The sequence below is a fragment of the Petaurus breviceps genome, unplaced genomic scaffold (genome assembly GCF_028583685.1).
Source record: "Petaurus breviceps papuanus isolate PSGF00001 unplaced genomic scaffold, PetGlider_PUasm1.0 91133, whole genome shotgun sequence".
Lineage (NCBI taxonomy): Eukaryota > Metazoa > Chordata > Mammalia > Diprotodontia > Petauridae > Petaurus > Petaurus breviceps.
In genome coordinates this window covers 96,422,212-96,446,093 of record NW_027187419.1, presented here as the reverse complement: position 1 = coordinate 96,446,093, position 23,882 = coordinate 96,422,212, and the positions used below count along the sequence as shown (strand labels likewise).

Genomic DNA, 23,882 nt, shown 5'->3' with positions numbered 1-23,882 from the left:
CCGCCGCTCGTCTTGGGAAGCCCCCTGTGCCAAGCGCGTCTGCCGGTGCCGGGCGTTGCGCCTTCCCCAGGATGGGGGCGCGGTGCCCGTGCCCGTGCGCGCTGATGCTGCTATTCTCGCTCGCTGGTCCAGCGCTGGGTTGCGAGCAGTGAAACCTTAGTCCTCCCGCCTGCGATCGTCTCCTGGCCTCTGGGGTGGCCTCGGAGTCGGCTCAACAACCCGACGGTAGCTTGCATTTTTAAAAACCTGGGAAAGTTCAACCCTGAGGCCAGATATGACCTCTCTTGGGCCACTAACGTGAAGAGCCAGGTTGATTTCAGCTCGGGCTGGTGATTTCCCTTCTTGAGGCTGGCTTGCTGAGAATCTGAAACCCAAGAAGGGAAAACCTCCTGGCTTGCCAGGGGTGCGCTCGTTCTGCCATTCCCCACCGTCTCTCCCCACCCAAGTTTGTGGCCAGATTCTGTTCAGTGGTCATGAGGGTATTTAAACAGGGTGGGGAAGTGTTTCAGATTTTTTCTATTAAAATTATTTTGAAACCCTTACTTTTTCTAGTCTCCTTTTTCTTTTACAGGTTTGCTCCAACTTTGGGAACTTTTATCACCTCCTGTGTAAATGTACAATATTTAGGGTTTGGGCAAGTGGATACTTTATAGATCCAGCAAATCTAGGGGTAAAGGAGGGAAGTAAATTCTTGGTGGGCCTTAAATGCACTCTTGTGAAGTAACTATACACAGGAATGTTTTTGAGGGGGTACAAGTCCTTGAGTAGGCAGGTATGGATGCTTGTGGTATGGGAACTGCATCAATTCAGGACAGCAGTTCAGTTTTTCAGAAGCAGGATTAAAACTCAGGTCTTCCTTATTCTTAGAGGGGATCCTTTATTCACATTCACCCTGCCTTGTTATGCTAAAAAAAAGACTGCCATGGTTGAGATGTATCCAATAGATCTTGATGTCTCTGTTTCTGTCCCTTTATCTGTCTCTGCCTCTCTCCTCTCCTCTCCTCTCCTCCCCTCCCCTCCCCTCCCCTCCTTTTCATAAATGGTGGGAATGAAAGGAAGCTGTAGAAGTGATCCCAAGGTTTGAAACTCAAAAGACAAGGTCTTTGGAATCTCATACTTATTATAAGTCAGGAACAGAGATTTTCCAAGGATTAATCCTTCTCCCCCAAGCTAGTTATGAATGATTAAAAAAATAAACTGGTTGGTCCTGCTAAAGTATTATTTGGAAGTCTAGGACTCTGGACATTTTTTAGTTTGTTCTTGTTGTGGCTTTTAGTGGCATTAATGATGTGATAGTGCTTATTTTTTTTCATAGGCTGTACAAAAAGAAATGGCTAGTATTAGGCTTTTATTTCATTAGGGTTAATTTATAGCCCATATATTTAAAAAATGAATGCCTATTTGAATTGATTATTGTAAACCTTTAGAAAAATTTTTGTCTTTTCCATCAACATAATTTAAATTAAAATTAAAGTGATTGTTTCTCTTTGCAATAACATTGTTGACTATTAGTTGGTCACTTTAATGAAAAATCATCCATTTTCTTGAGAAATTTTATAAGAGAAACTTCTTTAATATCTTGGCCTGGCTTTCTGTGAACCTGTGCCCATTGGCCCATTTTGTTCATAGTACAAATTTGTTATTTCTTTTTAGTTGAATATTCTTGATGAATGGACAAGTTATACAGTGTCTCTGTGGCAGCTATGTCATTGCAAATTAAATAGGTGGATCTGGGTTTTGCCAGGGATTATTATTTATAGGGTATCACTGTAAACTCATTTCCAACAAGCCTTAAGAATAAGCCCCCCCCCCCTTTTAGGTAAACATTACATATTAAAGTTAGTAATACAAACACTGAACCAGTTTCAATGAGAATTCCAGTTTTAGTTGTTTTGCTCCAGAGAACCATCATACAGCAGGTGTCATATCTCACTCTCCAACAGTATAAACCATGACCAGCAGGAGGCCCAGAAATGCCTATGTGGGTAGAAGGAGAGACAAGTAATTGTGTTTTAACTTTTCAGTGTGGCACAGAATACTTTTTTCTCTAGTTCCTTCTCGGCAGAGGTTTGAGTTTCAGGCGTAGGAGAGAATTGTTTTACTGAAAATCCAAACAACCCAAGTTCAGTGGTTTGGCTTTTTTTTTACCCCCTCAAATAAAATAGAAGGTTTTGTTAGTCTAAAAATAAACTTTTCTCTTTTATTGACCTTGTTAGTCATCGTTGTAGTTCCATGAGATCAGTGAGAAAATAGTTACATTTTACAGCTTTATCATCTTTAGAAGTTATTGCAGGCTGTAACACTACCTGAAGTAAATTGAGGGGTTATGCCAGGGAGAGATTAAAAATATGGGATTTCTTTTTTTAGCTGTCAGTATCTTAATCACAGCATATTTAAAATATTTCTATAACTAGACATTTCTTATACAAATATATGTAGGTGAAGGAAATTTCCATTTCTTTCACTCTTATTTTCCTTTCACTTGTTTTTATAAACACCAAAAAAAGCTTTCTTTTATAAAAGTTTTTATTATAATTTAATCAGTTTCGATTTGAAAAACTATAATAAGGGAATCACAAAAACTTTAATACCTGTGTCCTGGAATATGCCTCCTGTTGGTATTCTGTGAATCCTGTTTATAATTGGTCTCTTGTTTTCAATATTTTCAGTTAAATAAATGCTTGTTGAATTGAATGGGAAATTTTCTTCTGTGATTTCGCCAAATAGAATGTAAGAGTATTTTCTTTATGAATTTTGTGAAGACCAATAATTAAAAAATTTTTTCCTCCTTGTTCTATCCAATTGCATTGTCTACATTGCTTCCAAATATTTTCTTGAGTTAGATAATTTTCCAGGCTTGCCTTTCTGCTTGCATGTTTCCTTTCCTCTATTTTATCCTCTAATTTAAATAATTCTACTTTTAATCAGATCTGTTGCTTATCCTTGCCATATATATTTCAAACTGATGAGTCTAGAAATCATCGTCCTGTGATTACATAGGCATACATAATTTAAAATTACATCTTCTGATATATCTGCTGTTATTTCTTTAATTTGTTCATTATGTTTGCTAATCACTTTGTTGTATCTTATAGAACATTATAGGTTGTTTTTTTTCTCTGATTGTATTTTTGGTTCTGGAATTTTTGCCTTTGCCTCTTTTAATCCATAATATATTGGTGTTGGAAACTTTTTTGGTTTCCTTGGTTCTCTGAGGGATTTACATTTTTTCTTTTTAAAGATTTCTAGTAATTTTTTTTCCTTTTGCAGTTTTTGAAGGACAATGTTGAAGTAGATTTCATTGTGACCCTCACTGTCTTCTCCCAGAAATCTTTTTGTTCAGAGATCTTGAGCTGGAAGGTATCTCAGATGCCACAACTACTTTATCTTACAGTTGATTTTGAGGTTTGGGGAAGTTAAATGACAAGGTCACCCAGGTAGTGGAGCATCAGAGATGGGATTTGGAAGCAGTTTGTCTGATTTGGAACAAGTGGTCTTTCTACTGTAGGACAGAATTTCATAACTCCAATTAATTTAAAGTTTTGAGTTTAAAGTATTTTCAATGGATTGCATTATTAGAGACTTGAATCAGTTCATTAAAGCAATAGTTGTAGCTTCTTCTGATTTTTCTCTTAGATACCAAATGGACTATTTACCTAAAGTGTTTTATTTTGAGTTTGTTTTTTGCAGGATTCAGAACACTTACCGGCAGGCCTGCCTTTCCAGTAGTTTTGTTCTTGATTTCTAAGCCTCACTACTCTCTTGTCCTTGAATGAGTCAGGACCACATAAAAGGTAGCTCATTGCTCCAGAATATGTACATATGTTCCATTGTAACTGTGCATGTGCTGTCTGTGTATATATATATGTATAGGTATGTGTGTGTGTATGTATGTATATGTATGTAAGTATACACACATATAATTCTCGATTTCTAATAGTAGGTGATAATAGGAACTCAGGATTCTTGTTGGTTTGCTTTCCAGATAGGACAGGAGACTCTATTTAGATGGATTTTTTTTCCCTTTTCCACATCCTGGTTAATGAAGATAGGTGGCCATGTCATGTCACAAAGCCTCATTACCTAATTGGGATACTTTTAATGGTTCCATTCTAGAAAAGGATCGTTGTAGACTAAAGAGTTTCTACTTTGCCCAGCACCCTTGAGGTGCCGCCAGTGTGCATAAAACTTCCAAGGGAATTGTGGAAGCTGCTTTGGGAAGCATTATGAAGGCAGTGGCAGTGACAGTGGAATGGATTTATGGACACTCAACAGGAGAAAGCTTTGGTCACATTTAAAAGATGGCATCTCATTGATCTGTATGTAGGGTCTGACTTGGAATCCTTTAGATCTTGCTGTCAGTATTAGTTTTATTATTAAGGTGGGATTTTTTTTTAAAGCAATTGGGGTTAAGTAACTTGCTCAAGGTTACATGGCTAGTTATTTTTGTGTGAATGCCGAGTATCTGAGGCCGGAACTGAACCTGGGTTTCCTGATGCCGGGCACCACCTGGCCTCCTCTAAGGTGGGATTTTTAATCCTAATAGTAAAAGGCTTGAAAGAATTGACTAGGGTACACAGTGTTCATGAGTCTTTCTATCTAAATTTTTATATAAATTATTTTTAATCTAAATTTTTTTAAAGCTAAGAAAAATATATACTGAAATAACTTTTATAGGTGCACTTGATACTAGAGTGGGAAAATCAGTGACTAATGGGAAAATTAAGCCTCCAGATATATTCTATTCCTACTTTTTGCATTTGATTTATGCCCTGATTTCCCTCTTAGCTATGATTATTTTCCCCTCTGGCTATTTTCTATTAGTGTTAAATTTTTGATAGTATTTGAAACAGGAACTAGATTATACTCTGGAATGTGTCCTAATCTTACTTATTTGTTGGATAATGCTATACAAAGCTTTAGAATTGTGGAATCTCGGAGTTGGAAGGGATTTTCAGAGGGCATTAGAGGCATGTTTCCAATACATCCCTACACTAAAGTGACCTCTACAATGTTCCCAGTAAGTGGTTACCAAGACCTCAAGTGAGGAGGGGAAATTCTGTTACCTTCTTAGAGGTAGCCCATTCCACTTTTGGATAGTTCTGATTGTTAGATCATTTTTCCTGAAATCAAGTCTAAAAATGTCCTCTTTTCAGTATTTACTCATTACTTCTAGTTCTCTGTTATGGGGCAGAGCAGAATGTGTCTTCCACATGACAACCTTTTAAATACTTGCAGCCAGGTATCATGTTTCCTCTAAATCTTCACTATCATAAACATCCCCAGTTTTCTTCAACCGATCCTCATGTTAAATAAGACAAAGGAATCTGGATTGGCTGTGAAGTTAAGGTCCTTTCACAAATCCAGGTTATCTGCCTGAAGACATACTCCAGTTTATCAATGTCCTGTGTAAAAATGTGTTGCCCAGAAGTGAATGTCATATTCCATGTGTTCTTTGATTAGGGCAGAATACAGCATGCCTACCATCACTCTCATTCCAGATACTTGTTTTCCTTAATGCAGCCCAAGATTGCATTAGCTTTTTTTGGCTGCCCTTAATACATGCTCATTGCTTGACTGGCTTCCCTATCATACTGTTAATACATTGAACTTGTGGTCTACAAAACTCCCTAGATGTTTACCAGATGGAACTGTCAGCTAGTCACCTCTCCCCCCTTGTTATGCTTGATGAGTTTCCTCATCCAAAAATGAGGAGTTTGGACTAAATGACCTCTGAGGGCCTTTCCAGCTCTAATTCTATGATCCTATGAAAATGTATAAAATTTCATTTCCTTCAAATACATAGTTTATTCAAAATTCTTTCCATGTTCTATTTACTATTTTATGTTGAAGGAAACCATATTTATTTGAGAGAACGTTTGTACCACTGTGTTTTAGTACAAGTTTGACTCTGGTTGTGCTCTCACTTATAAAAATCATTTTGAGAAACGTTTTAAGTCTGAGCTCTAAGGTAAGTGGGATGCAGGGGCCAGGGCCAGAGGTCCTTGAGACTCTTTTAGGGAGTCTGTGAGGTCAAGACTATTTTATAATAATAAGACATTTTTATTTGTAGTAAAATAAATAGTGATACATATAATTCAGCCATATAAACCCCCTTAAAAGCTCTTGGCGGGTCCTCAGTAATTTTTATGAGTTGTAAAGGGGCCAGTTTGAGAACCACTGCTTTAGGTAAAGCAGTGTTGGCATTTCTTTTCCAATACATGATTTAGTTTGGTATGAAGATGCTTTTATCATCATCATTATTATTGTTGTTGTTGACAAAATAATAATAGTAATAGCTAACATTTTTATAATGCTTTAAAGTTGGTAAAGCACTTTATGCAATTTGATCTTTACAACAATTCTGTGAGGTAAGTACTATTAGACTTATTCTTATAATGTGCTGAGGGTCTGTTGGAGTTGCATAGTTGGCAGCCTTAAAACATGAAAAGGGTTAAGTTCTCTCTGGAATGTTCCTGGCACCAGTGATTCCTTGTGTAATATAGTGGTAAAGACACTAGTGTCAAGGAATCTTGGTTTTTATTTTGTTTCTGACACTTTGTGACCTTGGCTAGTTCACTTTTTCCTCTGTGAACCCGTTCTCTATCCAAGTGAGGATATACTTGGCATTATTCTCCTCATAGGATTATTGGGAAGAAAGCTCTTTGTAAGCCTTAATATGCAGTAAGAATGTTGTAGCACTGTCCTATTACCCAGAGATAGAATTATCAGAGGATCTGCCTCTAGTTGAAAAAGAGATTCATTGCCAGGAAGATTGCCCACCAGGCAGTGATTTTTTTCAGCCATATTAACTCACAAAAACTATCGACAAAACCAAAGAGGAGTTGTGATGTCCACTGGTGGACCCTTTACATACACTGATGAAAGGAGAGATCATTGAAATACTATTATTAGGAAAGGTCTTTTGATCTTTGGATTCTTAATGATTTTGGGGCAGTATATCGGCCTGTATGTGGTAAGGGAATAATAGAATGCCTTTCTATCAGGAAAGATTGACGGGAGAAGAGAGATTACTACTACAGTTTCCTCCTCTTCTCTGCTAACACCTGGGTGGACTCTAGGAAGTAGCTTGGTACTTACTACTTGGTACTTAGAGTGCTGGACTTGAGTGAGGTAGACAGATTTCAGTTCAAATCCTACATGAGACACTAGCACTTTGACTCTGGGTAAGTCACTTAACTTTTGTTAGCCTTGGTTTCCTCACCTGTAAAATATAGTAATAACAAATGTAATAATATATGCAAAGTGCTTTGCAGATCTTGAAGAGCTATGTAAATATTTGTTCTCATTGTGCTGTTCACTGCAGAACTGGGTGACAATGGAGAAAAAAATCCTAGAGTATTTAGAAACTTTTAGAGGCCATGAGGAAAATGAGACCTGGAGAGTTTGAAGTGAATTGTCCAAGGTAGTAAGCAGCAAGTTTGGAATTTAAACCCATGTCCTCAGGCTCCACCCACCTCTCCTTGCATTGGATTGGAAGGGATTTAAGCAGTTTGAGCTGCTGCTTGCATTTGTTGTCAGTGGCCTGTGCCACAAGTGTTAGGCATAACTTTAACAAGGGCTGGTGTAGGAGTGAACATCCTCTTCTAAAAAAGGATGTAGCTGCCGCCTGCCAGGACTGCAGTTTTCTTCTACCTCCGAGTTCACTCTGTGCAGGTTGCCATGTTGGCAGGAAGTTTAGCTGACTGTCAGAGAGCAAGGAGGGAGCCCAGGGAAATTTGCTTTTAGGTAAAATCATCTTGCAGACCAGAAGGGCCTACTCCACTGAAAGGAAACATTGCTTGACTTAAAAAAAAAACATTTGCCCCGCTGGTTCTGCAGACCCGTATTGTTAATGATGGTGCTTATTTAGGGCTTTTTGGCCAATCAGCTCAAAGAGCTTTGCAGAAATTAGCTCATTAATCCCCACAAAGCCAGGGTAAGCATTCTAGTGTTCTCTGCCTTCCTGAGTTCTGTAGGTAGGTGATCAGAGGTGGGGTGGGTCGAGATGAATTTCTTTCTCTCTTAAATGAGGGGGTTGGACTGAACCACTTTGAGGTCTCCATCTCCAATATTCTGTGTCATGTGAATCCAGGAAGGGAGTTTTCTGAGGTCAGAGCAAGCAGAGGTACAGTTTAAGGAAAGGATGAAGCCCACACTTCTAGGAACTTTTTTTTGAATATCTTAAGTCAAGATCAGAACATCCTCTTCTGTTTTCTCTGATGCTTTAACTTTTTCTTTGGTAGTCTACCCTTCCACGGTTTTTTTTTGGGGGGGGGCGGTGGTGGTTTGGGGAAGGTCTGGGTGGTTGGGGTGGCAGCACTATTTTACTTAATCTTGGACTTTTTTTTAAACACTTTTTTTGAGCTATATTTAGAAGTCAAGATGGGAGAGGAATTGGGATGTAGGAAGAATAAGCAGAATCTGGGTTTCAGAGGTTGCTTTGATGGTGGGAATTCTCAACTGGTATTGAGGAAAATATTGGCCTGCTGTTTACTGGACCACAGATTTGATTCTCATTTTAGTTATCAAAATTAAGAGAAGTTTGATTTCTCCATAGTAACTTATGTGGGAGAATACTGGTTTTCCTCTACTGGAAAAAGAAAATTGCACGTCATTAAATGAATTAATTTGTTTCAGTGTCCAGGTAGTTATATTTAAAGGCATAGCTATCATTATGATAGTTCTTTAAAAATGATGTTCAGGATTTCTCTTTATAAAATCTGATCTTTGATGCTGGGGTGGTGTGGAGCATGTAAAATGTCATTATGCTTTGTTAGATAAGCATCACAGACTGTCTAATTGAGGAATTTTGGAAAGTTGGAAGTGTTTCTGCAGTAAGATTTTTATTTCTAGAATTGATTATTTCCTTAGACAGTAGGGAGCCATTTAAAATTTTTGAGCAAGGAAGTGACAGTCATTTAACTAGCACTTGTTACTTGCATCCTAGATGCCATTGTGATATAGAAAATGAGTAGTATCCCACAGAGAGTAATTGTGAGGCCTATGGTGTTCTGGACCGGCTTCAACAGCTAACAAACAAATGAGGAATTTTGATGTTATTAGGAAAATGTATACTAGAAGAAAAGAAGATGGGCTGGTCACAGGAGGAGGGTGAAGTTTGCCTAGTGGTTGACAGCCTGAGGGCTTTTATGATATCTTCCATGTTAGAAGAGAGCAAGGAAGGCTTTTCCAGTGATTTGGGTTGACTTCTGCAAGGCCACGCACAAGACCAGTACAGGATGGGCGGACTTGACTGGGCTGTCATTTTTTATTACTGGAGGGAATATCCAAATTGGGGTGGTCACAGATCCATCTAAGAATGTACTGGAACTCTACAAAGAAAAAAATAAAAACAGGCTAATTAGCTTCAACTCTTGTCTTCTTGAGGATCTTATGTCTTACATGATCAGAGTTCTATGATAAGAATGCTGATCTAGCAGTATTGTTTCTGCTTAGACTGGAGAAGGGAAAGACAAGAGGAAGACAGAGGAGATAAGAAGAGATTGAACTATGGTACCCTCATTGGGTATGAAAAAGGAAATGGACTGGAGAGAGAATTCAGAGGCAGCAACAATGGGACTTAGTGGTAGATAGAACTCTTTTTTCAAGTTTGAGTCATACTAGATAACTGTGTAGGCCTCCCTGCCAAATCTGCAGTTCTGTGACTGTGTTCCAACTTAGCATCTTGTAAACCCTATGTGAGGATACAGGGGTATATTACAAGTCTGGTATATTAGTAGCCATCTGCTAAGTTGGGACTCTACTAAAACTTATTAATTCAGGGAGATTTTTTTTTTGGTGGTGGTGGTGGGGGGGAAGGCAGGACAATTGGGGTTAAGTGACCTGCCCAAGGTCACATGGCTAATAAGTGTTAAGTGTCTAAGGCTGGATTTGAACTGAGATCCTCCTGACTCCAGGGCCAGTGCTCTTTTCACTGTGCCACCTAGCCGCCCCTCAGATTTTTGAGCATTAAAAAACTAATAGAAATAAAATCTTAAAAGTTTTACATTTTACTTTATATTGTGGGATGACATAAACTATAATTTGGGATGTTTGGTCTTTAGAAGGCTTGGATGACCTGATAGTTGTTATATATATTGACACTTCTAAATAAATGAGAACAGTATTGCAAAATGGACAGAGAAGAGTGGGCTTTGGAGTCAGGAAGACAAGTCCTCTCTTTTGTTCATCCTGGCTGTGTGACCCTGGGCAAGTGCCTCCTCATCTTTCTTAGATAAATAAAATTGCAGCATTGTTGCCAGTTACCTTTGGTGGAAGGGATTCCTCTTCAGGAACTCTGTACACCAATAAAATCAGAGACTGGCTAAAAAAAACACCCCAAAAAACCCCCAAAAATGCAACCGAACCAAAAAACCAAACCCCAAACAAAACTGGATTTTTTTTTTTTTGGCCAGGTTAATGCCTAGTGGAAAAGATTTTGCACCCTAATGACTACCTTTCCATCTGCTGTGCAGCCAAAGCTTGTCTCCGTTAATTAGAATTTGAGACCCTTGAGAACAGGGATTGGCTTGCTTTTCTGTTTTGTATCTGTAGTGCTTAGCACAATGCTTGGACCATAGTTCTTAATCTTTTCTATTCCATCTGCTAGATATTATTAATTTGTTATTTTCCCAGGTGAAACATAATTTTTGAGACTGTCATAGTTCTAATCTTCAGTCTTTGCAGAAAGCCAGTTTGGGATTAAGTTACATATTACTATTAAAAATAATTTCCTTGAAAAGTGGAGTTGACAGATAGAGTTGGTATTGGTTAATTTTGCCATGTAAGTGCCAGATCTTTATTGGGATTATTTTAGAGGCTAAGGACATTGGAGTACACTGTTGTTACCTCTTAGGATTCTTAGTTAAGGTTGAAATATTTGAAAAAGCTAGGATATCTTCCAGAGTTGATTTCATAATGGTTACTAATTAAATCGGTGATGAGGAATATTCTGTTTATAAGACCAAGGCTTGAAAAAGGGTGATTCACATAGGATGGGAGTGTTGGCTTCTGTAACTTGTATTTTCTACATCTGTTTCTTGTTAACCTGTATTGTGTAACTCTGGCCTCAGCCCATGTTGCTTGAGTAGACCCTTTCAATTATAGATTTAAATTCCATCCTTACTTTGATAAAATCTAGAGGACCTAAGTGATGGAAGGCATAGTATACTGTGGTCAAAGAATTTTATAATACAGAAGGGACTTGAGGTCATTGCTAGCTTCTTAGATTGTAAGCTTCCTGAGAGCAGGGACTGTCTTGTTCTTTTTGTATCCCTAGAGCTTAGCTGAGTTTATTGATTGAAGGATTGTTTAGACCCGTTTGTGCCTAGAGAGCCTATACTTTGACACCGAGATCACACAGTTAGACCCAGAGCCAGGCCTAAAACAGATCTCCTGCTTCCTTAGCCTAGTGTTCTTTCCGTTTTGCCAAACTTCCTTTCTATCAGTGGAAAGGAAGAGCAATAAAGCTAGCAGGTGGGATATGGTCTACTGACCTCAATGAATTTTGTAATTACTGTTTTAGTAGAATCAATGTGTGTGTCTGCCTGGGGACAACAATTCCCATACAGGTGTAATAATAATACTCTATATTTATATAACACTTTTCTCAAGAAATATTAACAATATTTTGGAGGGTTTTTTTTAACCCTTTACAGTAACTCTTTGTAGAAAGCTGACCATTGAGAAGCATTGCTTTCTCACCTCAGTAAAATTGAGTGAGAAAATGAAGCATGAGGAGTAGATTTCCCTCCTGGCCACCCCCAGCAGACTGCACCACTGGCCATTTGCTAGGACCAAGGCCTGTGTGCTTAGGTATTCGAGTTTGTTCACAGAACTGTCTTCACCAGTTTTTACCACTCACCTTATTAACTCGGCCTCCCACAGTAGGGCTTAAATTATGCCACTTATGGTAGATAGGCAAACTGCAGACCCACTATACTCCTGAATGCCAGAACCAGATTAAAATGCAATTGGGAATAAATATTTAACAAACTAAGTCAAGACACTAGAAGGTAGATAATGTTAAGATGTGTCTTTGTAAGTCACTGTGTAGCCGTCAGGGATCACAATGTTGGTTTTGTGATTTGAGTTTGACACCAATGACTTATGACATGCTATATTGACTGAGTACTCACTGTTAGCAATTTATGGGAGTAGGAATTCCCTCTGTCAACACAGCTAGGAAGTCAGCATTTGAGGTGAGATCTGAACCCAGGAATTTCTGACTTTGTCAGGTCTTTTCTCCACTGTACCTTGATGCTTCTTAAGATCACCACTATCTGATCCAGATTATGAAAACTAACCTTCTTGACCACAGTCCTTAAATCACTGTGTGGGTCCTGTGATACATTTGAATGAAAATGTAGTTGCCTTGAAGGATTTCTTAAATAGCTATGGTTTTAGTCCCTTGATTAATGAATATTGTGGCCTCCAGTGCTGCAACATTGCTTTTCTGTTGGGTTACTTAGAATAGCTGGTTTTAATTCTTTTCCCCTAGTGCAACTGTGGGGAATCTGCAGCCTTGGGGCCACATGAGGAACTAAAGGGCCACATGTAGTCTCCAGGCTCCACCCTCCACCTGTGTTTGAGAGTTGACATTATGCTGATTTTAGGATTGTAGAAGTCAGGCAGGCCAGGGGAACCCAACTATAAAAACATTTCTTTCAGTCTGGTCTGCATTGGGGATCTGGTCAGTTAACATTTTAAGAGGAACACTGATTCCTTATGTGTATTGAAAATGGACACTGTTGATGATATGAGGGGATTGTTTTGAAGTGTGAGGTTTTTTTAATCTCTCTGGTTGAGCTCTCACATCTCTCTGGGAATGTCTTTTTGTTTTTGTTTTGGTAAGTGCTTGTGATTTCCATGAAGAACAAAACACTGTGCTTCCTCCACATTCCCCAGAAAAGTCTATAGCAATATTCTAAAAACTTAGGAAAACATTGCCTTTTCTTGCAAGGATCATGGCAGAGCACTACAGGGACTAATCTGGCCTGTGACCAAGTAAGGACTCACTGTCCCAGTGGTAGGAAAAACTCCAGAGTCCTGGGATTTCTGCTCCATAGGAAATGGATATGGATACCCTGGGGGACCAGAGTCCTCTCAGTTTTTATCCCATCCTTTACCCTGACAGGGAAAATCTAGCTTGGCAGCATTTTTGGTGAGGGAACCCCCCCCCCAAAAAAAAAACCCTAAAAGAAACAGTTGCTGCTCTAGGGAAGTTTTTAAAGTAATTACCATTGGAGGTAGTCACAGCAGTGTTTGTTGAAATCATTGAAAGATTGAATTTAAATTTCTGCTCTTTCCAAGAATTTAAACCACTGGTTTAAAGCAGAGATAGAAACATATATATATATGTTTTAAATATAGGTTTCATTATGTAGTCCTTCCCATAAGCATCTAGGGGACTAATGAGATAGTTCCCTTTGGGGGGAGGGAGTTGGCAGTTGCAGCTTTGCAGGATTTGGGACAAAAGAGTATAAGATCTTGCTATAGCGGGAAGTTTGGGGGCAGTGAGAGATAAGCTAGAGACTGTTGGGAGCAGCCTGATGGGAAGCAGTGACCAGAGAGAAGGAGGAGAGGCAGTGAACTCAGCCTTTGAGAAGGGCTTCATTTAGAAGGCTTTGTAAAAGCCCCTTGGTCATCAAGCCCCAAACCAATTATATGTTATGCAAAGTGTCTCCCAGTTTGTATGTTTAGAGGAGTGTACAAAAAAGCTCTTCTGAGAGCCATATGCTCTCTAACCGTGACTAAAGTAGCACAGTTTGATCTTCTTGATCATTGAAGATTGTGAATTATGTATAGATTATGGAATTGATTTCTCAAAGGGTTCTCAGAGTGTCTAGTTCAACTCTTCCTCCTCTCTTGCCTGATTTTACAAAGGAGGTATGGGATTCCAAAATCTTAGTTGGAAGAGACCTCAAACAGTGATATCTCATCCAACTCATGTCTTAATCGAGAATATCTTCTACAACACAGAGTCAGACTGACTCTGTGGGGTGGGGGAGTGGGTCAGAGTTGTTGTTTAGTTGTTACAGTCACGTCCAACTCTTTGTGACCCCATTTGGGGTTTTCTTGGAGAAGATACTGGAGTGGCTTGCTATTTCTTTCTCCAGCTCATTTTACAGATGAGGAAACTGAGACAAACAGTGTTAAGTGACTTGCTCAGGGTTACATAGCCAGTAAGTATCTGAGGTCACATTTGAACTCAGATCCTCCTGAGTACAGGCTGGGATTCTATCCACTTTCCCCACCTAGCTGTCTGTGTTTCATATCTTGCTTACTACCTGTGAGTCAAGTTGGGAAACTTTCTGGGCCTAAGTTCTTTTATCAGTGAAACGAGGTTGGACTAGCTGGCCTCTCCAGGCCCTGCCAGATCAGAATTAGTAGTCCTTTGGAGGCAATCCATTATATTTTTGGAAACATCTAATTATTAGGAAGGCTTTGGTTAGATTGAATTGAAATCTTATTTTTTGTAGGAGAATCTCCCATAGATCTGGTGGACCCAGGTGAATTTTCCTTATACATGATAATCCTTTGAGTATGTGAAGAATTGTTTACAGACTTGAAGGATTTGGGATTTTGTCAAGTGCATGTTCTCTGGCATAGACTACAATCTCTCTGATTTAGGAGTAAGTCTTTGATAGTTGCTTTGGTCAAATGTTTTGTTATCTTGTGACCAAGCTGGTGATGAGTCTTTCCACCTTAGCTGGGCTAGTCCTCAGATCTCTCTCTCTCTCTCTCTCTCTCTCTCTCTCTCTCTCTCTCTCTCTCTCTCTCTCTCTCTCTCTTTGTCTTTCTGTCTCCCTTTCTCTCTCTCACTCGCTCTCTGTCACGGTAGTAGGTACTGTGGAAAAAAACACATCTGGAGTCAGGGAATTGGGTTTGAATCTTGCCTTTCACACATACTAACTTTGTGATTTTCAGTGATTTACAACCTCCTTGAGCACAAGTCTCCTTATTAGTAAAATGTGGGGGCTGGGTTAGATTGCCTCAGAAGTCCCTGTCAGCTCTAGATTTATGAATTTATATCTTAAGAAACATGTGTATAGGACTATAGTCGTATTGATACCAACATTTACATGCATACATCTATGCATCTGTATGTTTATGCATATACATCTATAGATTGTGGAGTGTATGTCAGTAGATACATAGACCTGTACAGAGATATAGATTTATTCAGTACACACACACACACACACACACCTACAAAGATCAGTGACTGGAATCAGAGGACAGAGATCAAACCTGCTTTTTTCTGTCACTTAAGAAAGTGCCCCTGGCCTCAGGATCCTTATTTGTTTCTGGCTTTAAATCTGTGATTTTAGAATACAGACACGTACACACCTGCTTATGATCAAACTTAAGGTGCTATTGTGGTAGAGATTTATATAGACAGAGGAAAAATGAAAATGCTTTATGAAAGAAGAAAGTTTTTGATGGAGGAAATAGTGTAGGTAGGGAGATTCATTTGGTTTGGGGTCATTTGGGAACAATCTGTACCCTCTTCTCTTTAGTGTTGCTTATGTGAATGGTAGTGGTCCAGGGATTGGAGCTATGTAATCCTCCCCTCCACACTCTTCACCCTCCACTTACCTCCCCCACTGACTGTTTTATATTTTTGGAGTCCTAATTGTGGTGCCTGATCTTAAACCAGTGTCATTGCAGAAAAAAAATTATAATGTTTTAACTTTGTTAATTATTTGGGAGATTGGAAGAAGAATAGGAGAAGGGGATAAATAAATAATGAAACACATCTTCCTCTTCTTGGTATAATCAACCAACCAACCAACCAACCAACAGGCATTTATTAAGCACTTACTTTATTCCAGGAAGCGTTAAGAGCCAGGATAACACATGGCCCCTGCCTCACCCCATCCCCAAAGGGCAAAAACAATATCTGCTTCTAACAGGTTTATATTCTAAATAGATACTCTCAAGATAAATTAGTCTTAGGGGGAAAGGCACTAGTATCTGGGGAGTGGGGGGGGGCAGTCAGTGAGAGACCTCCTGGAGCAGATAGCCCCTGACCTTTTTTTTTTAAAACAACATTTTGTAGGATTATAGTTTCTTTTCTTTTGCTTTTTGGAGGGCAACTGGGGTTAGGTGACATGCCCAAGGTCACATGGCTAGTTTTTGTGTTAAGTGTCTGAGGCTGGATCTGAACCCAGGTCCTCCTGACTCCAGGGCTGGTGCTCTATTCACTGCCCCACCTAGCCACCCGCCCCCCCCCCCCCCATCTTAAAGGAAGGCAGAGATTCTAAGAGGTAGAGGTTAGGGTATGCATTGGAGGACAGCCAGGGAAAAAGTGGGATGCGAGGCTGACCTCTGTGGGTAAACGATCATTCTGGAGGCTGCACAGTCACTTGTCAGGTATGGTTTTTGTGCCACTTGGTTATGTCACAGTTTTTCTATGTGACACAAGAAAAGTGTGTGTGTGTGTGTGTGTGTGTGTGTGTGTGTGTGTGTGTGTGTGAGAGAGAGAGAGAGAGAGAGAGAGAGAGCTCTCCAGAACTCCAGAGAGAGAATGAAGATGAGAGGGAGAGAAAGAATAAGAGAGATATTATAAAAGAGAGAGAATAAGAGAGGAAGAGAGAGAATGAATGAGAGACAGAGAATGTGGTGTAAAAAGAAGGCATTACTAAAACAAAAAGGATAGAGGGATGTTTTGAATCTCTAAGTCCTGTGGTTTCTTTATTAAGATATCTTTTTTTTTCCTGTCATTTAGTGATACAGATATATTTTTATCAGAGTCAGTAGTGGTGGCTGCAATGGATAAAGTTCTGGGTCTGGAGTCAGATAGACCTGGGCTCAACTCCTACCTGAGACATGTAGTAGATGTGTGACCCTAGGCAAGTCGTTTAACCCTGTTTGGCCTCAATTTCCTCACCTGTAAAATGAGCTGGAGAAGGAAATGGCAAACTGATGCAGTATCTTTGCCAAGAGAGCCCCAAAGGGGGTCAGGTCACGAAGAGTCAGGTATGACTGAAATGACTGAACAACAATGCCATTATCAAAGCTGAGTAAAATCAGTTCTTGGTAGAAACATTAAACATTTTGTTTTGTTCCTTAATGAATTTTGGGAAATGGGAGTTTTTCTGTTTGTGGGGATCCTGATTTTTGTTTTTGGAAAAATTAGGGTGTCCTATAGGTAAGATAAGATGGAAAATTCAGCTACAATGACTTTTTTTTTTGATAGTGGGTGTATCTCAGATTCTTAGGTTACTTTTCAGAGCCCCTTGAACATAGCTAATTAAGGGTGATATAAGTAGTGTATATATCTGACTAAACATTAGTCTTAAATATTTAGCAGTATGACTGATCTTCAGGTGACAAAGGTGACAAAGTAGTGAATAAGTATTTTCCTGCTAATAGTTTTTATGACATTAAAAAGATAATTATCTTGAAAAGTGAAATTATTTTCAAGTGTGCATAGTGTAGAACAAAAACTAAATAACCTCTTTGAATTCCTTAGAAGAAAGGAGTTCATGACACCAGGTACAGAAATTTTGTGAACCGTGACTATAAAAGAATCTTTTTTTTGAACAAATGAACCAGAACTTCTTTGTCCAAGTAGCCATTGCAGGCTTTGAGGAGTCACCTTGGGAAAGTACACTCCATTGCCATCAAGAATGCTTTTGGTTAAATTATTTCTGAGCTCCATTTTTGGAGTTGTTGTCAGAACTTAAGGCACATTCTTTTGAATTTCTCCAGTGGTGGCAAATATTTGACTCTTGGTGGTGGTGCTGGTGGTGGCAGCGGGCAGCTGGGTTTGGAAATAGCCCAAAGTCATTTGAAGCCAATACTTGTGAATGAGATGGTTGATCAAACTGCGTAAATCCTAATTTGGTACTACTGTTTTTTGGTTACATATATGCCTGATACATTTGACTATTATTAGGTAGACACATTATCAGTCTCATTAGTTTTCATCTTACTACAATACAGAAACAAGTGTCTTTCTTGTGTAGTTTATGAATTGGAGTTTAATTCATTCTCCTTCCCCCTCCCCCAATAAAAGTTCTAATAGAATATTGAGCAGTTTCAGTATAAATGAAATAACTGTATTATCACTCAAGATGATTGACTACTTAGATGGAGACCAAGTCATTTGGATATAAAAGTACTGATGTGTTTGTTAGGGAAAAAATAAATCAGACTCAGGTATATTCAGTGGTCCTTAGTATAGGATCCTAAACAGAGTGTTTTATTATTTGATTGTGATGATCATGATAATGTCTGTATATCATAATTTGATTCTCAGAACTGTTTTTTTTAAATAATTGAGATGAGAAGAGAGTGTCAGTTGCAATGCCATACAACATTTTTAGAACTGAAATGATAATTTCCTTCCCAATTCTGTCCCATTTTTCAAATTCTCTTTGTCAATAGGATGACTCCTTTTCCTCTCAGTTGTATTTCTGTCATCTTTGATTCCTTCCTCTCTCTTTTCACAAACATCTAACCAGTTGTCAAGTTCTTTTCATGGGCATGGAGGTTGTCCTGGCCGTCCTTATTGTCTCATGCTTCTTTGCTGCTCTCCCAGATTCTGGCTTCCTGCCCTAGCACTACTGCCAAATTAGCCTTCTTCATATGTAGGTCTGGTCATGCTAACCTATTACTAGAAAACCTTCTGTGGCTCCCCATTTACCTACTAAATAAAATCCATATAAATAGCTTAGCATTTTCAAGGCTGTCCAGCTGTTAGCTTTTTTTTATTTGTAAAATGTAGTGTCCAGAACTGAACAGAATTACTTTGACCAGGCCAGAGTGTGGAGGGATTGTCACGTCTATTTTTGGAAGCTATGCCTCTGTACAGTCTAGATCTTGCTAGCTTTCTTGACTATCACATTGTTAGCTCATAGGGAGCGTCCAGTTCATCAAAAGCATCAAATATTTTTTAGCTGAGCTCTTCTAGCCATACATCTCTGTCTTGTATTCATGAAACTGATTGTTACAAAATAGATACTCAGTTTTATCAGATGAACTTCCGTCTAACAATAACTACCAGAGCCAAAATAAAAGAAAAAGTGATTAGGAAAAATATGTCTTTAAAAGTCTGACATCGAGATTCTCCAAAGAAATGATGCAAATCTCTACACTCTAGGGTGAGAATAAGTTAGTTTAAAATGTACTAAGCACCTCCTGTGTTGCCAGGGTGAGAGACCAAACAGTAGACAAGTTAGAAAGATCAACTGCAGTCAGGAAAACCTGGGCTCAGGCCCTTCATCTTGACAGGACTGCCTTTGTGACTGAGTAAATCATTTAATCTCTCAGTATCCCTGGCAGTTCCCTTAAGACTTTAAGTTGCAGATAAAAAAGCTGATCTGCATTGGTAGATGAAGTTTTCTGACCAGGATACCAGTGAGATCACTGGTCTCATCCCCTCCTAAAAGGAGAGTGATTCTAGGGATGTAGTAACTAAAATAAAATTTTCAGAAAAGAATGTTTTGTTAACTTATTTTGCAAGAATAAGTAAATACAGAGTAGTTTCTGGAGAGAAAGGGTTAAGATCATAAAAAACCAAATAAATATATTTCAGATTTGGGGGATATTTTGTGAATGGGCAGCTAGGTGGCACAGTGGATATAGTGCTGGGTCTGGAGTTAGATAGACCTTAGTTCAAATCCTTCCTCAGACACATATTAGCTGTGTGACCCTGGGCAAGTCACTTAACCCGGTTTGCCTCAGTTTCCTCACCTGTAAAATGAGCTGAAGTTTGCCAAGAAAGCCCCAAACGGGATCAAGAAAAAGTCAGACATGACTGAAAATTTGTCTAAACAACAATGTTAAATAAAAACATTGTCAGTGTGCCAAGGTGGGAGATTATATATGTAGAGTTTGGGGAACAAGTAGTAATCCAGTTTGACTGGATTATAGTGTGTTGTTGTTCAGTCCTTCAAACACTTTGTGGCCATATGGGCCATCCTGTTCATGAGGTTTTCTTGGCAAAGATACTGGAGTGGTTTGCCATTTCCTTCTCCAGTGGATTAAGACAAATAGGTTAAGGGACTTGTCCAGGGTCACATAGCTAGGGTCTGAGGTGGGATTTGAACTCAGGTCCTCCTGACTCTCCAGGTCCAATACCCTATCCCGGGAGCCAGCTAACTACCTCTTGGCTTGTGGTGCATTAATGTGAAATAAAGCTAGAAATTAGTTGGAGCCAATTTGTGGAGGGCCTTAAATGGCACAGAAGAGTCTGTAATCCATTCTAGGAGCCGAACAAGGTTTTTGGGTAGGAATAAGAGAGATACATGGTCAGATCTATTGCCTTGGGAGCATTATTTTTACAGCTGGATGGTGTATGGGTTGAAAAGGGGAGAAAGGGGAAAGAGGAAGTCAATTAAGAGGCTATTAGAGTAATTCAGGACCTAAACTAACTTGGTGGCCTTGTGAGTATAGAGAGAAGGATGGACTGGAGAAGTGTTGTATAAGTAGAATTGACAGTACTTAGACATTTTACAAAACAAGAAAGACATTGTAAATAATAATCTGTTAGGAAAACCAAAGAAATGTAAATTAAAGCAGCCTTGTTACTAATTTACATCTAATCTGAAAAAATAAAAGTGGCAAAATTTTGATGGCTTTGGGGAAGTAGGTGTATTATTACGTAGTTGGAAGAGTTATAAATTGGTGTAGACCAGTGTATAAACCCATATCCTTTGACCCAGCTATCTCATTACAATGAATGTACCCTAAAGTTTTAATAAAAAGGAAAAAAATCTGTATGAAAACATTCATAACTAACTTGTTTTTTTAAATTCAATTTTATTTAATTTTCATCTCCCTTCTACTTACCCCTCCCTCCTTCTCCCAATTGAGAAAGCATATATAGTCAAATAATACAAATTCCTAAATTCCTACATTGCCTATGTTAAAAAAAAACAAGAACGAAATAAAAAAGTATGCCTCAGTCTAACACTCTTGAGTCTGTCATCTCTCTGTGGATGTGAGTAGCATATTTCACCATGATCTCCTCTAGAATGGTGCTTGGTCATTGTATTGATCAGAGTTCTTAAGTCTTTTTTTTTTTTTTTTAAGCAATCGGGGTTAAGTAACTTGCTCAAGGTTACACGGCCAGTTATTATTTCTGGGTGTGGTGCTGAGTATCTGAGCCCGGATTTGATCCAGGTCATCCCGACACTGGAGCCGGTGCTCTTACTCACTGAGCCACCTGGCCACCCCTAAGCAATTGAGGTTAAGTAACTTGCTCAAGGTTCCACGGCCAGGTGTTTCTGGGTGGGTGCTAAGTGTCTCAGCCCGGGATTCGATCTCCAGGTCTTCCCAACACTGGAGCCGGTGCTCTTACTCGCTGTGCTACCTGGCCGCCCCCAGAGTTCTTAAGTCTTTCAGAATTGTTTTTACAATATTGTTATTGTATACTTTTTTCTTATGCCTACTTTACTTTGTATCCATTCATACAAGTCTTCCCTGGTTTCTCAGAAACCATCTTCATCATTTCTTATTTATTTCCTTCATTTATAACAATGAAATACTGGAAGACAATTTAATAGCTGTTGGCATGTGGGTCAGAGGATCACAGATCTGTAGCAGGAAGGGACCGCAGAAGCTATGAGGTCAGCCCCTCATTTTGCAGATGAAGAGACCCAGGGAGGTTGGGACTGGCCCAAAGTCCAATAGGTGGTCTCAGAGGTGGGTTTTGGACACCTATGTCCTCTGACTCCAAAGCCAGATTCCCCAGGAAGAAAGTAAAGACATAGATAATCTCCCAGCACACACACACAGATGCTGTATAAAACTTTCCATAGATGGTCAAAGAGTTCAGCAAGCGACATAGAGTAAGTAAGTTGTTATTAGTAATTTGTTATGTCATGTGGTAAGTAGAAAGAGTACTACCTGTTGCAGTCAGAAGACCTGGGTTCATATCCACTTCTGACACTCTGTCTGTGACATCAGAGAACTTTTAACCTCCTTGGGCTTTAGTTTTTACATCTGTAAAATGAAAGGGTTGAACTACAATGAATTTCGAGGTTCCTTTTAGCTCCACATCTAAGATCTAGCAAACAATGTGATATAGCTGTTGAATTTTAAAAAAAGTTTATTTCCCCCAAGACCCTACTCTGATGCCTTATTTTGCAATGGAACATGAGCTCTGGCAAGTCTTTCAAAGCATGAAATACTTTGAGGATGGGCTTGATGATATACTGTGTCTATTATTTGGGGGCCAGTTGAGCTGAACTTGGAAAGACTGGCCACCAAAGGCTGGCCACCAAGGTTATAATTTTTTTTACTCACAGTATTCATGAACCTCATCTGCGATGGTATAAAGGTTAACAATGGAAGCATAGACCTTTAATGAAGTAACTTTTAAATTCAAGTTTTAAAAATTATTTAGTAGTAGTTACTTTAAAATAGTATTTATCAGCTTTAATGAATAGATTAAAATGTTTTGTAATAATCAAAGCATTAGTCTTGGTCCATTAGTGTATGTAAAAGTACTAAAAAAAAGCATTTTGTTTTATTGAGTAGGTATTCTCCCTTTCCTTGTCTATACCATTCATTTCCTCTTCATCTGTATTATTCATTTTGTTATTATTCTTCCCCCTAAAAAGGTAGATTCACTCTTATTCTGAATTATCTCAAAATCCTTGAATTCTGAATTAATGAAATCTTACCATACTTTTTATTTGGTATGAGTCCTTTAAAGACACTGTGTAGAATAAATTTACCTTTTTGTCAGACTAATGGGAGCAGGGAATATCTTTCCATATTATGTTCCAAAATTCTCTCTGGAACCTGGAGACAATGGAAAAAGTCATTTTCCCATGTCAAAACATAAAGCCACTTGTAGATAACTTTGGTTTTGACCCAGCTCTATCTTCTGCATGGATCTGGTGGGAGGAATTTCTGACCCCAAGTGTTTCATCGTGCAGCTGGTAGTTTAGTGTTTCAGAGGTGAAGGAATGTTAAAAATTCCCTGTGGAATATTTCTGGAGGCTGCTTTTTGTTCCTGTGAGGGGTCAATTTCAAGGTATCTTTTTTCCTATCTCTTCCCTTCTTTCCTCCCAGTGATTTTTTCCCCAAACAGTGATTTTCTGGGTTGGATATTTTGGTGGAGATGTTGAAGGGCTGCTGAGTTCTGAACTTAGGCTGCCCAAGGCCCTCAGAGGTTGCCCAGCTGCAAATCTGCTCTCTTTGTCTTTTTAAATGAGAGTTCACTTGTTGGACACAGATAGTTGAAATAAAATCTGGGTTCAGGCGCACCCTTTTAAAACTGTTTGCTTGACTCTCATTTGGGGGAAATTTGGATTTGGTAAAAAAGATAAAGAAAGGCATATTTACTTTTAGAAAAGCCAAGCAAAGAAGCCTTTGTTTATTTTGGAATGTTTATTCTGACCAACTTTAGCTATGTATTTTAATCCTGTACTAATAGACATTTTAGAGATCAGCAACATTAAGTATGTTTTATTAAAGAATTTGAAGTGGTGTTAGAGTGTGGAAAAATTCCTTTAAGTCTCTTTTCTAAGTGAAACTCTGAGCTTTCCTTTGGGCAACCTGGTTTTGACTGATAAGGCATGTTAATCTCTATTTGATTGCTTTAGTGGGGGGGGGGGGAAGAATTCTTGATGCCCATAGTAACAGATTTTCAAATGCTCATATTTTTATGAACTAATAGAGTGACTTTAAGTTTTATAAAATTTGATACTTTTAGTTTAGGAACTGAATAAAAAAATTTAAAAAAATCCTTCAACTTACTTTTTTCACTTCTTTCCAAAGAAAAAAACAAATTATTGTGGTACAAGAATGCAAGTGGTGATTTGAGGGAAGACTGAGAAAAGTTACCCTGGTCAGGATAACCCAGAGTAACAGATGCAGTTGCTCTTGGTAGAGGGTCCTAATCATTTAGAATTTAC

The 23,882-nt window shown here is 38.8% G+C and overlaps 1 protein-coding gene and 1 long non-coding RNA gene across 3 annotated transcripts in view; one reads left to right on the top strand and one right to left on the bottom strand.

Moving 5' to 3' along the window:
- Positions 1-23,882, top strand: part of STK39 (serine/threonine kinase 39) — a 331,699-nt gene that overhangs the window by 1,100 nt on the left and 306,717 nt on the right. The window lies entirely within an intron of this gene.
- On the bottom strand, positions 8,190-23,567 carry LOC138154958 (uncharacterized). Its single transcript, XR_011166716.1, has 3 exons — positions 22,698-23,567; positions 21,865-21,960; positions 8,190-9,335 (listed from the first exon to the last, which is right to left on the bottom strand). It is a non-coding gene; the product is annotated as an uncharacterized lncRNA (long non-coding RNA).